Raw genomic sequence first — 14,702 nt, forward strand, 5'->3', positions numbered from 1 at the left:
ATACCTCAAGACTGGTGAACAAAGGAAGTTCTTTGGGAGACGTATGACTCTTTTGATGGGCAAACTGTACCTGTCATAAACGCAGGGTAAGAGTGGAAAAGGAGAAAAGATTGCCCTCAAAAGCTCCCTCGGTCATATTAGTTGGCTGACAGAATTTTATTAATATAAAACAAATCATTGCTGACTTTAAAACTAAAACCATTTACTGCAAACTTTAGAAGGGTGAATCATCCAGCTGTCTGTCATGGAGCCTGGCAGAAATTGTTCATTAAACTAATTTAGGTAAACAGAATTTGTGCTCCAGATGAAGCAGATATCTGGTCTGCCTATGCACCACAGGCCACAGAGAAAATGCTTGTCCAGACAGCTGTGGGCCTATGGTGCTGGGGCTTATGAAGTGACTAAGTGCTGTTTTGCAGTCTTGTCTGTGCTAGCATATGGAACTTCACAGTAGCAATACTCACGGGTTGACTTCACTGCTTGTTGAGAAAAATATTTAAGGTTTAGAATCTGATAGTAGTGTTCATGTGTTGGAACCAGAGCTTCTTGCATGGGGTTGCTTTAGTTTCTTGATCAATCCAATTCATTGAGCTTAAATTGTATCCTGAAAGTTTTTCATCTAAATATTTCTAATTTTCCTGATTGTAAACATAATTGAAATTTATTAAAAAGGTGACAGTATAATTATCTATAATCCCACCATTCTTAGATGAATATTGCTAACCTTGAAAATTTTATTCCTTTTTTTGATATATCTGAGCTCAGGGCATATAAACAATTTCACTGTCTTTTATTTTCACTTAACTCTGAAGTCCTCCTCCCTATTATTATAAAATGTATATTTATGTTTTAAATAAAACATATATTTTAATGTTTATATGATATTTCAGCATGTGGCTAAATCACAGTTTACTTAAACATTCCCCATTGTCAGATAATTAACATTTTTTCCCCTGTACTATTAAGTCTGCAGTAAATATATTTGTGTATAAAGTTTTTTTTTTGTATTTTGGCATATTTCTTAGTCAAAATTCATGAGAGTAGAATTACTAGGTCAAAGGATAAACATATTTTTCGTTTTTAAATGCTGTTTTTCAAGAAATAGCGGAAATAAAGGGATTGTAATATACATAATAAAGTCATTTTCTTAAGAGCAAGTGAGTATAACGTAAACTACATTTGTCTTTTGTTTCCTTCTTATACATATCCTATCTTTTTAAAATAGAGATCCAAATTTAATGGAACAGTATGAAACAATATTACTTATTTTTAGAGTGTCTATTTTGAAAGAACTCAAATGATTGTATCACATTAATTCACACAATTCTTTGAGGTAGGTGACAGAATTATTATATCATAGTTGAAAAAATGGAGATAATGCTTTTTGCAAATTCACTCTACAAGGGATCAACAGAGCCCCAAAATAGACTATCTTTTAATCCATTTTACCTGCTGTACAATTGTGACTTTAATGTAATTTCTACTAGAAAACTATTTATATTGCAAAGAGGAAAATTATAGATACTGCAAATACTTGTCCTGCTTAGTAGAATATCAAAACAAAAGGGAAGGACTGAAAGGGAATAAAGATGAAATTCCATCACTTTAGAGTATCCTAAAGAATTTGTGTAAAGAACAGTTTAGCACGTGCTGTTTTTCCTCCTTGGATATATTTAAGCATATTTAATATGGACTTTATTCTTCAGTAATACAAAACTTTCTACTTGTCTTTTCCCCTCCATAGTTTTTCCTTGAACTCTAGTGGATAAGTATATGCTGTATATATATATTTGAATATATGTATAGATATCTCCATTGAAGACTTAATTCAACACTTATTTTAATCTTTTTCTTTTATAAAAAAGAAAAAGATTCATTTTCTAAAAATAAATACCAGAAAGATAATGGTAGTATTTGCCTTTGATTTGCTGTGAGAATTAAATGTGTGGGCCTGAGCATGATGTTGTATATGTCGTAAATGAGCAATAAATATTATCTATTAATAATAGCAGACTGGAAGATTGATATAGCAGAAAGTCAAAGAGAGAAATCTAGCTAGCAGGGAAGAAATTGTTGAAGTGAGTGGTTGTATGGTTCAGATTAGGAACCTGGAGGAAAGGTTGAAATACGTTAGAGCTTGGTTAGATATATTTAAAAAGGAGTGAAGAAAAGGGTAAATGAAAGAGATCTTGGGACCAGGAACCTGATAACAGAAATCCTGACTTTTTTTTCATATTTTCTCTTTATATATTTTTTTCTATTTTCTTCTTGATGTAGAAAACAATTACATTAAATAATGCAAGAAAAAGAAATACAAGGTATAATGATTAGAAAGGAAGAAATACAATTGTCATTTTTCACAGATGACCTAATTGTATCCATAGATTGAAATTCAAAACAGTCCACAGATGTTATTAAAAATTAGCAAGTGAATTTAACAGTCTCATAAAAATTAATGTATTTCTAAATACCAACAATTAGAAAATGAAATGTAAAATAATACCATTTATAATAATACTATGACTTATCCATATGTCCACCAAGAGATACAAGAATGTTCTTAGCAGTTTTGTTTGTAATAGTCAAAACCTGGGAGTGATTTAAATATATGCTATCATTAGAATGAATAAATATAGTATTATATTCATTCAATGTAATGCCATAAGAAATGAAAAAAAAAAGAACTACAGCTACATGCAAGAAAATGGATGAATCTCACAAATATAATGTTGTGAGAAAGCAAATACACACGAAAGAATCATAATACATGATTAAATTTGTATAAAATACAGTACCAGGCAAAAATAATGGTGTTAGAAACTGGGATAGTAGTTACTTTGGGGGAGGATGTTGATAGAGGCTTTGGCAGTGGGGGTTCCTTGGAAACTGGCAATATTCTAATTTTATGTGCGAGATGGTCACGTGTAGGCTCACTTGAGATAACTGGACTGTATGGTTATGATTTATGTATTCTTTTGTATGTTATACCTCAGTAGAAATTTCTCTTTAAAAAAAGTACTAGCATTTCTAAATAATGTCGTTTATACTTGCCATTTGTGATATTCACAAAATATAAAGTTCTTAGGAAGAAATCTGAAAAAGATGTGCAAGATCTGAATGAAAAAAAACAATTGTGAAGACATTAAAATTATTCAAACATACAGAGAGGCATATCGTATACAGAGCTAGCAGGAGAGTCAATATTATAAAGATGACAGGTCCACATGTATTTTTATATAGATTTAATGCAATTTCAATAAAAATCCAAAAAGAGTTTTGGAAATGATTCTAAAATTCATAAGTATTTATGAACAAAATGTCAATAATATATAGAACACTAATGAAGAAAAATATACCCTGCCAGATTTTGAGACTTGATATTAATGTGGAAAAATTAACTAAGGAGTTGAATGAAAGACAAAACTATCAAAACTTTCTAAGACAATGTGTGAGAATTTCTTTAAGATCTTAGAGTAGGGAGGATTTTTTAAAACAAGATGCAAAATGTATAAACATAAAGGAAAAGATCTATTAATCCAATCACACTAAAATCAAGCATTTCTATTCATTGAAATAAGGCATAAAGTGAATAAACACAGTAAGAAATAGGGAGTAGATACAGCAAAAAAAATCAATAAAAAGATTAAAAAGTAGGAAAACAGGAAAAAGCATTACTAGGTATTTAGCAGAATGGGAAATGCTAATGGCTCTAAATATCTGAAGAGATGTTCCAACTCATTAACAATACGGGAAATACTAATCATGAGATCTTTTGTGAAATTGGAAAATATTAAAAATTTGGATAAGTAAATTATGGAATATTCATACACTAGAATATTGTACAGCAATGAAAATTAATAAACTAAAACTTTATCTATCGGCATGCTTGAATCTTAAAAGCATTATGTGGAGTTAAAGAAACAAATCACGGAAGTACATAAACTATGACATGATTCCATTCATAAGAAGTTCTAAAAACGGCAAAACTAAGTGCTTTTTAATGGACTCACAAATACTCGCTAAAACTATAAAGAAAGCAAGGGAATAATACAATTCAAAGTCACACTTATGTGGGGTGGGGTGCAGAGGAGGGGAGGCAGGGAGAGTGATAAAGTTGGAGAGGGGCCCACGGGAGCCTGTAAATACCAGCAAGCCTTTTTTTTTGTTTTTTGTTTTTGATTTTTTTGCATGGGCAGGCACCTGGAATCGAACCTGGGTCTCCAGCATGGCAGGTGAGAATTCTGTCCCTGAGCCACCATCGCACTGCCAAAGGTTCTGTTTTTTAAGGTGACTGGTGTGGGCAAAGGTGATCATTTTATCGTTTTACTCCTAAGTGTAAATATACAATTAATACACTTTTTTACATAGGTGATACATTTCCTAGCAAAAATATAAAGACATGTTTATTAAAAAGTTTTTTATCGTCATTATTAAAGAAGAGATAGAACAGAAAAAATAATCACAATATTGCATAACTTTACTGATGAACACATTTGACTTGGAGATCAGTATCTTGACAAATCTCTGAAATGTCCAGAAGGAGACTTTCATCCTCATAATAATATTTACCAGTAGTCATTTAACAGTGAAGAAGCCATTGCACCATGAGAAATGAAGACCAACACATCGGAAGAAAGGAGGAGACTAGTGGAGCCTGTCTTACCAAAATACACTGAGAAAACTTCACGGGCCAATAATTATATAAAAGAGCAATTCATTTTTATATCTTTAATTTGTATAAAAACATAAAAATATGTTTCATAGATCATTAGTCTGTCTATGCATGTAAAAGTAATGTCTTGCCATTTTTAATAGAGGCAGTAAATTTCACTGAATGAAAATTGCTGTATGAGTTGTTACTTATTGTGATTTATTTATGGAAAGAGCTTCAGGGAAGAGGGCTTGGTCATTTCAAGAGAGAAAGGCTTTCTAGAAAGGATGCTGAAGGGACAGTATACTACCATCTACAAAGGCAGGAATTTGAGAAAAGACAGCCTTATGTAAAGGATAACAACGTGTTATTATAGAAAATAAGCATTTTGGAAATAGAAATATTGATTTCCGTATGAAAATACAAGCCTATTTGCAGTGATTCTTGAATTAAAAATGAACCTAATTAAAAACTTTTTTTTACAATGTTAAGCTTGCTGTAATAATTTAAAATAATGCTAATCACCAACGGGAGATTTATTAGAAGATTTTTTTTTCTAGAGCTCTCTCTAAAACTTTTAATATGACACGTTTAATTTTTAATACTAAATTTTATTGCTTTTTAGGTTGTGAGATTTTCACATTCTTTGCCTTAGGACAGTTACCTTTTTACCAGTTTACAGGTGACATTTGAACTATTAATAGTTAACAACTGGGAGGAGGTAAAGCCAGTCAAGTATAGCTAGTGTGGAGAAACAAATTTGGAAAAAATCCTGAAAATACTCATGAAGATCTTGCCTTAGAGAGTGATCACAGCTCCAAGAATGAGGAGAAATGACATAGGGCTGCAGTGATGGCAGGCTGTTCTCCTATTTTTAGATGAGATCAGTTTAGAGAGTTTGAGTTTAATCATCTTATAGAGATGTGGGAAGCATTCTGATAAGGGAAAAAATATGCAACAAGGTTAGTTTTAAAATTTTGAAGCCAGGTGGTCTATGGTCTTTAATTTATACTTAAATTCACTAAGAGTTGGTGTCCTTCTAGGCACACACATCAAAATGCTCTATCATAAACCAACAGCTAGTGGGGTGTTAAACCCTCCAGGTCATTCATTCATGCAGTAAATATTTTAATAAATTGCTTTTGTGTGTGTTGGGCCCTGGAAGAACCTGGGAATAGACAGGCAGTAAGACCAATACAGTTGAATCTCATTATTTGAGGATTTCGTATTTGTGAATTAACTTACTTGCTAAAATTTATTTTTAACCCCCAAATCAATATTCACATGCTTTTGTGGTTATCTGCAGATACGTGCAGGGTGGCAAAAGTTTTGCATTGCCTGATGTGTACATTCCCAGCCAGCAGTGAATCGGGTGGTGCTCTGCCTAGTCTCAGCTCTCACGCTATAAACAAACACCCTTGTGCCGTATAGTGAGTCACATTGTTTGCATTTTTGTGCTTTTTGTTGATGATTTTGTTGTTTAAATGGCCCCAAAATGTAGTGCTGAGGTGCTGTCTGCTGTTCTTTAGAGCAAGAAGGCTGTGATGTGACTTGTGGAGAAAAGACGTGTTAGTTAAGCTTTGTTCAGGCATGAATTATAGTGCTGTTGGCTGTGAGTTCAGTGTTAATGAATGAACAACATATATTAAACACACGTTAAACAAGTTTATGTATTGACTGACTGGCAACATTTTGTGACCAGAGGCTCATAGGAACCTATGCCTGAATTTCCTCTAGGAGCATTGGTTCAGTATTCACTAAGGCAGTGTTCGCAGAGACTTTATAGAACATAACTTCTGCAAATACTGAAACTCAACTGAAGTACCTACCCTCATATAGATATGGTCTCATGAGGAAGAAAGACATTAAATGACTAAAAAGGAAAAGTAGAGGGTTAATAAAATGGTAAAAGAAGGTAGCTAATCTACCGTGGCGATTCAGAAAGGCTTCCTTGCAGAGGTGACATTTTTGCTGAGACTGTGAGCATAGCAGTTATACAATAAATATTTTTTGATGGCTTGGTATTTGACATATGGGTTTTTGAAAATTCTCTTATTTATAAAGTTCTTACTTGTCAAATTCCATTTCTTTCCTTGGCTCTCCAGATAACTGGCTTATAAAGAATAGGTATCTGCCTTCAACACAGACTTAAAAAATGCCCCACAAGTCCAAATCCAAGGAAATAAAAAAGATTGATCATATGTGATAACTTTCTTTTAAGATTGCTGCTGCCATATTTTTAAATTTCCATTATTTGGAACTTGGGGAAGATTCAACCTGCTGTTCATTGACATTGTTGTAGAGATAGTTGCATATTTTATGAATCACTTGTTAATCTTATTCATCCATACAAATTAACATTTAAATGTATTTGGAATAAGAAAGTTGACCTGATAGATTCCAAATTTGCTTTTAATTTCACTATTCCAAATAAGTCTTTTAATTTCACTGAGGCTCACCTTTCTCATCTGAAAAATATCCATTTTTCATCATTGCTATGAGTATTAAATGAAATACAATATGAAAATTGCCTGTTACAGTGCCTGAAATAAGGTAGTTTCTCATTAAGCATTAGGCTTCCCCAAGTGCATCATGAGGTTTATATATAAAGTAACTGGTATATAAGCGTTAATTTCTTTTTTCTAAATTTTACTATTAAAGAGCAGTTATATGAAGCATTCTTTCAGGGATTCCAGAGAAGAAGATAATTACTCCACAGAATAAGGCAGGAAAAAAATATCAAGGCCCGTCCATCCCTAGAGAAAATACTTGGGGCAGTAGTAAGACATAAACTGTTGGCATAACCACTAGATATCCAGTTTTTATGAAAATATTTCATGTTTTCATAAATGTTGAGGGTGAAAATATCGAGTAAACATGTGATATATGGATACCTAAATATGGTATACTATGTACTAGGCCTTGCCTTGACAAATATTACATCTATATAGTCTATGATTGTGAATATGTAGCTCCCTTTGTCTTTTAAGTACTGTGTCTTTATTCTATATGAAAACACTCTTATCATGCCAACTGCCAGGTGAATTTTGGTACAGAGCTAGGTAGTACTTGATATCAAGTTGATAATACTGAAGTAATGATAAATCAAAGCATAGTAATTTCTTGTTTCTTATACCAGTCTGAACTTGCAAAGAACTTTCACATAATTAACTTTTTTACCCTCACAACAGTCCACCAAGGTAGGTATCATAAAGTCTTCTTCTCTTTTGCCTTCTTTCATTCTCTTTCTCTCCCTCCTCCTTTTCCTTTTTCTTCTTTTTAATGAGAAAAAATGAGACTCAGGAAAAATAAAGGACTTTCCCAAGGGCACATGGCCAGAAAATGGAAGTACTGGGCACTTGAACACAGTTTTTATATTCCAAGGCCAATTTACCCACTGATTTCTGTGTCTAAAGTTAGCCAATCACATGCCCTCACTCCCCATTTCCTCCTTCATAAAAGAAGACCTTGTCTAGTTTTAGTTTCTACTTTCAACAGTTATTATTATTATTATTATTTTGCCTTTATTATTATAAACTCTAGTTAGAAATCACTGGGGATGAAGATATTCCCACCATAACACCACTGTCCTTTAATCAACATCCCAGTCATCCTTTCTGGTGCATTGTTTCTTTCAGATCTTGTAGTCTTGTGTTGGAGTTGAGAGGTGCAGTAATAGTAAGCGTCTATTTGTAGAAGAGAAACTCTGAGTGAAATATTTCATTTATCAGTCATTTTATGAATCTTAAAATGGTGTCCTTTGTAGTGGCCATGAACAAGCAGTATTATTTAATAATTTGCTCAATAAATACCTTGTTGCTTAATTGTGGGCTTGTAGGGATGTAAGAAATTTAAAGTGATTTTGTTCTCCTGTATCACTTGAGAGAGAATTCTGCATTCAGATTCTTCTTAAGGGAAAAAAGTGAAGGATGTAGCGCATAGTCCATTACTCTCTTTTATTAACTGTGCACTTGATAGCTCTCATTTCCAAGGTTTCATTCTGAGTAAGTGTTTGGGTCAGTTTCCCCTTACTACTTTATGCATACTCTTTCACTAATAACTTAGAATGTTGAGGTGATTGGTTGGATTTGGATTAATTAATTAGGTTAATTGCAGTTTTGTTTTATCCATAATTTGGGATTCAATTATTACCTTTCTCCATTAATCCATTAATCAGGAGTTGACTGCATGGATTTTTTGTTTGCTTGTTTATTTGGAAAAGTTAACTGCTTCCAAACTATAGAGATGGCTCCTCTGTATGACTTCAAATACTGGTTTCATGTGGCAAAGAATGTCCAGCCAGCCATGATGTCCTTGAACAATAGAAGTTAGTTCAATATGGTTGCTTAGCCTTGTGGTTTTCTGTCTTGACTGGAAATTATAAAGCTGGAGCCAGAACCAAGACATGTCTGTAAGGCATTATGTGTATTTCAGAGAAATCCCAAGCATAAATTATTCAGAAATTAAGTAAATCCCATTTAGCAAAGGCATGAGAAAGGTCTGGGTCTTGAGTATAGTTAACTACCATAAATGGTGAAATTTGCAGCACATTAAAGATGGAGAAATGATTCAAATTAAAAAAAAAACAAAAATTCAAACTCACTGCTATTTTCTTTTCTTACCTTCAATTTCCAGCCAAGAAATAGTGCCATAGAGAAACAATCCTGTGATTCAACCCCCTGCTGCAAAAAAAGGACATCCAAATTATCTGAAACTAATTCCTTCAAATGAGTATTTAACTGATTCTTAAAAACCTTTGAGAGAGATTCCATGAACTCCTTTGGTAAACTTCAGCTATGTTTGCATGAATTTGAAGTTAAAAAGTGGTTCCTAATATTTAAGCTGAACCACTTTGCTGATGTCAGAATATCATCAGTGAGTTTATTTTTGTGAATATTAGAGATGGGAAAGATCTATATTGAGATTATAGGAGATGTAGTTAGAAAACACTTTTGCATCTAATAACTTATTTCTTGGAAGAGAGTTTTTTTCTTATTCTTTGAAGCATGTTATAGGAATAGCCCTTAAATTTAGTTTATTTAGGATTCTTGTTAAATAATTTATATTTGTGTATATGATCCTTGTGTAGTAGTAACATTTTACAGTGGTGTGTTTGTCTAGAAAGAGCCAAAGATACTCTGTATCCTGAAATTTTATGATTTTTTGAAAGTTATGACTATGAGTGATAGGGATTATTCAGAAAAGTCCATTTTGCACTAAATGTTCTAGTACTGTTTATTGGACTATAAATAGTGCAGATAAGATTTGGACAAAGTCCTGAACTTTCCATTGACTTTATTAGAACAGCATTTTCCACTGGTTATTCCTGAGGGGCAAGGTCAGATCTAATATGAGATTGGCTCAGCATAAATGCAGTATATACTGACCAAACATGAGAATGAATGCCAGAAGATGAGAAATAATAGAAATTTGTAGGTGTAAAATAATGTTTTCAAATTCATACCATGGATGCCCTTCTACTCTGCATATATGCTCCACAGATGAGCTTGTCCATTCTTCAAGCTGTATGTACCTTTTGCATGTTGAGGATTCCCAGATATTTTGTTCTGGTGTAAGCTTGTCTTCTGGGGAATTTCCTCTGAATACTAGACCATATTCGACTGTAGACCATAGATCCAATCACCCCCTTGTAATGTTTCTACTTGGATTCTCACACTCAACATGTCTGAAATTAAATCCTCCACCCAAACCTGCCCATTCCCATCACAGTGAAGGTTCCACCGTCTACTCATTCAGTTGCTCAAGCTGGAGTCCTTTCTCTACTTCATATACCTTAGAACTTTAGAGGCACTACTATAAGTTATAGAAAGTTCCATGTAATAGTGACTTAAGATAGAAGTTTATTTCTGCTGCACATATAAGTCTGGGTTGATGACCAGTATGGTACTAAGTAACATCAGGGACCTAGGTCTCTTCTTTTTATTGCCTTGCCATGGATTGCCTTTACCTCATAGTACAAAATGGTGGCTTCCAAGTTCCAGGAAGCAGCTTGGAGGAAGAGAGGAAGATAGCAAAGGGATACATGCCTATCTCATCAGAGAGGTTCTCAGAAGCTACTACATGAACACCAAACTTATATCTTATTAGCCTGATTTTAGTCACATGACAACACCTAGTTGTAAAGGGAAAATGGAAGCTGAAGTCTCCATTCTGGGATGCCATGTGTCAGGTCCTATCACCACTGAAAAGGGAAAAATGGATTTTGGGGGGATAATATTTTGGACTACCACATATCCATGTATATATATATATTTTTGCATGGGCAGGCACCAAGAATTGAACCTGGGTCTCTGGCATGGCATGTAAGAACTCTGCCACTGCACCACCATCGCCTGCCCTCCCTGTATATACTTTTAAAATATATTTTTATTGAGATATATTCACAAACCACACAATCCATCCAAAGTATACAACAATGGGTCACAGTATCATGACATAATTGTACATTCATCACTATGATCATTTTTAGAACATTTACATTACTCCAGAAAAATGAATAAAAAGAAAAAAGAAAACCCCAAACATCCCATATCCCTTACCCTACCCTTTTATTGACCACTAGTTTTGGACTCTACCCACTTATATATGTATCGGTGGAACAGAACAAAATATCCAGAAGTAGATCTGAACAAACATGGGCAACTGACTTATTTTTCAATATAGTTTTACAATCATTATCAAAGACAGAGCTACTAGATTGCAGTTCAACAACTTTAGGTATTTCCTTCTGGCTATTTTCAAACACCAGACACTAAAAAGAAATATCAGAGAAATAAACTGACACAAAAGGGTAAGGCTGGGTGAGAGACGAGGGAAACTGTTAACAGTAAGTTCACTGGCTGGACTTAACTCAAGCAGTTGTCCAAACTTCACAGACCTCAAAATAAGCATTTGAATGATAAATGAATACAACCCACCCTCAGTTAGGTAAGGTTATGTTAACTGCCTTGTTTGCTGTTAAAAGGGTAGCTGAGATAATGCACATCAGGATTTTTAGGGGAACGCTTTAAAAATGCTTTGATAGAGAAGTGCAAGTTAGCTGAAATTCAGCAAAAGCTGTGGAAACCATTCTTGACCTTATCTTCTTTGCCTATGGACAGTTCCTTTTCATAGTCACCCGCATCACCATGAGTATGGCTGTAACACACTCAAAGACTGGCAGGATGGGACCTGATTGGCCCAGAACTCCAACCTCTTATTTTATGTTGGTCAGAGACTGAAGTTGTGGGGGAGGTTGAGTCTTTCTGTGGCATCAGTTCCCTAAGGTTGCTGATGGTGGTGGCGAGCAAATGTCCTGGGGCACCATAGAGTCTTCCCACTTGCAAGCCACATCTGCAGAATTGTTCTCTTGCATGGCCGCTATGCTGCCTTGGACTGGGGTCATGTGGTATGGCCATTTTCTGCTAAGGACAGCAATTTATCTGGAAGTCCAGGTGGTACATATTCTTCATCAGGCTGTTCAGTCTTGTGTCCCTTGTGGCTCTTGGGTGAGTCATCTACAATAACAAGGAAAGACTTCCATGGAGTGTTCTTATATATTAAGGTGTGCCACTGAAGTGGATTTGTCGGTGAAGGTCTGTCCACATGCATTACACATGAGTGACTTCTGGCCCATGTGAATTTTATGGTGGCCATTGGAGGTCATTGAGCTGGGTGAACTGCTTACCACACTGGTCACAGGAATAGGGATGCTTCCCTGTATGGACTTTAATATGCTGGTAAAGTGAATTCTGCTGGGCCAAAGTCATGTAACAAACTTCACATTTAAAGGGTTTGGGTCCTGTATGGATTTAGTGTGATGTTTTGAATATTCCTTAGAAGCAAAACTCTTGCCACATGTCTCACACTTAAAAGGTCTTTCACCTGTGTCACACCTTTTATAATAAATAAATCAGCATATGGTGAGTGACTCTCACACCAGATTCATTACAACAAAGCTATTTCCCCTATATGAATTTTCATGTGCATCTTGAGGGCAGACAGCTGCGAGAACCTGGCCTTGCACTCAGTGCAGTCCTAGGGCTTGTCTCAGGTGTTTGCACTCACAGCCACAGTACTGTCTTGGAGCTCAGGCCCCTGCAGCACTGCTGGCAGTGGTGCCACTCCCCGCCTACCTCATATACCTATGTCACAAGTTGCTTCATGCCCTGCTTCCTCTTGAACTTCTTCTTGCACAACTTGCATGGGAAGTGGCGCTTGCTGCTGTGCACGTGGCACTGGTGGCCCTTGAAGTTGCAGTGGTTGGCGAATGTCTGGCCACAGGTGTCACAGCAGTAGACCATCCCTACAGCGTCACCGCAGCAGTGCTGGATGTGCTTCAGGAAGCTTTTCTCCTACAGAAATGCTTTCTTGCAGGTAGTGCACTGAAAGTTGCTCTTCTTTTTATCTCCCCTCCTCATCCTCCTCTCCCTCCCCCCAGCCTTTTGCAGTGCTTGGGCCAACTCAATGCTGGCATTGCCCTCCTCAGTGTTGGGATTCACATTTTTCAAAACTGGCTCCACTTCTGTTCCCTCATTATCCGGGCTTTGATCCTGGGGACATTTGTATTCCCCCACGGCATCCTCGACACTCTTCTGCTGCTTGAAGTTGCCTTGTGCATTTCTTTTTAGGGATTTCCACGAACACTTTTCTTCCAGCCCGCCTTCCACTGGCTGGCCTGATTTTAGGGTATAGACGTAGCTGTATCTTTGTCCTTGTCAAATCTCTCCTTGGACTTCCTCAGTGGCATAGCTGGCAGCATGCCATTGCTGATACTCTCTACTGGGCAATCAGAAGACCCTAAGAGGCCATTGGGACGAGGCCCATCTGCAGCTACACTGGCCCTACAGTCAGGAACAGCCATAGCCTGGGAGTCACTGCTTGCTTTGGCCTTCCAAGACTGAGAAATTCTGCAGCTCCAGAAGTACGGATTCTAACACCTGCTTCTTTAATTGAAAACAAGTCTCTGTTAAGTCCAAACATGTTAGCTTTCCCCCCCAGTTTCTAACATTTACCTGATTTTCTTCCACCTGTACCTCTGTTGTGTAGACAAACTCAAGAAATGAAGCAAAATCAACAACCAGCTCTTCATTTAAGTAGATGCTAGTCCAGGTGCTCTCTGGTTTCTCATTAAGGAACATTTCCTTAAAGAATTTGCTGGTGGCTACCAGCCGAGCTTTAGGGGACCATAAGTCAGTCCCTGCGCCCTGATGTTCCACACTGACAGTCACATCACATAGGTGGCCAAGAAGACTGAGCCTGATGCATTTCACTCAAAAGGTTCAATGGTGAGGATTTGTATTCCAATAGAACTGCACCCCTTTCCATCTTCCTGCTTTCTGGAAACAGCACCAGCCTTCTTACTTACCCAAACCTCTGCGGACAGAGGGCCGTGAGCAGCCGCAGGGTGACACTAATCTCTCTGGGTAAATAGATAAAGTGGCTTCTGAGTCCGATTTCCTCTCTTGCTTGATCTTGCCTCAGACAAGTCCCACTCCTCAGGCTGACGTCTGCAGCCTGGGAAGCCTGTCTTTTGAGTCTGCTGCGGGCATCCACTGCGCACCCTCATGGACTCTGCTGGCCGGACTGCTCTTCTCCTTCCTGCAGGCTTCACGGAGGTCCTGCTTCTCAGGGAGGCCCAGCTCCTCCTGGGAGACCCCACTGCTCTGGGAAGGGCCTCCATCTCCCAGAAGGCCGTCAGGATAGCACCTCCTGGCCTGCAACCGCTTCCCACATGCAAGTGCCTACAGTAGCAGAGGAGAGCCAGCAGGCAGGGCTGGGGACGCTGTTCTGTCCCTCACCTCACTGTGGGGCTGCCACGTGTCCTGTGAATATACTTTTGTTCACATGTAGAACACCATCAGCATCCTCTCTCCTCCCATAAGGAGGGCAATCCCCAAATTCCATCAGGTTACTCATCTAGCTCAAAGCACTTGCTCCCTGGATGTTGCCTGGTACTTTCCCATGAGGGCGAGATGTAGCTTCTTGCTGTTTGGAGATCTATAAACTAGAAGGTGTTTTGTTTGTCCCATAAATACTTAGAATATAATAG

General features: G+C 36.8%; 1 long non-coding RNA gene and 1 pseudogene across 2 annotated transcripts in view; one reads left to right on the forward strand and one right to left on the reverse strand.

Moving 5' to 3' along the window:
- The window catches only part of LOC143689831 (uncharacterized), a 133,500-nt gene that overhangs the window by 38,127 nt on the left and 80,671 nt on the right, over positions 1-14,702 (forward strand). The window lies entirely within an intron of this gene.
- On the reverse strand, positions 11,868-13,978 carry LOC143689830 (GDNF-inducible zinc finger protein 1 pseudogene; annotated as a pseudogene).

Source organism: Tamandua tetradactyla, chromosome 7 (assembly GCF_023851605.1).
Source record: "Tamandua tetradactyla isolate mTamTet1 chromosome 7, mTamTet1.pri, whole genome shotgun sequence".
NCBI lineage: Eukaryota > Metazoa > Chordata > Mammalia > Pilosa > Myrmecophagidae > Tamandua > Tamandua tetradactyla.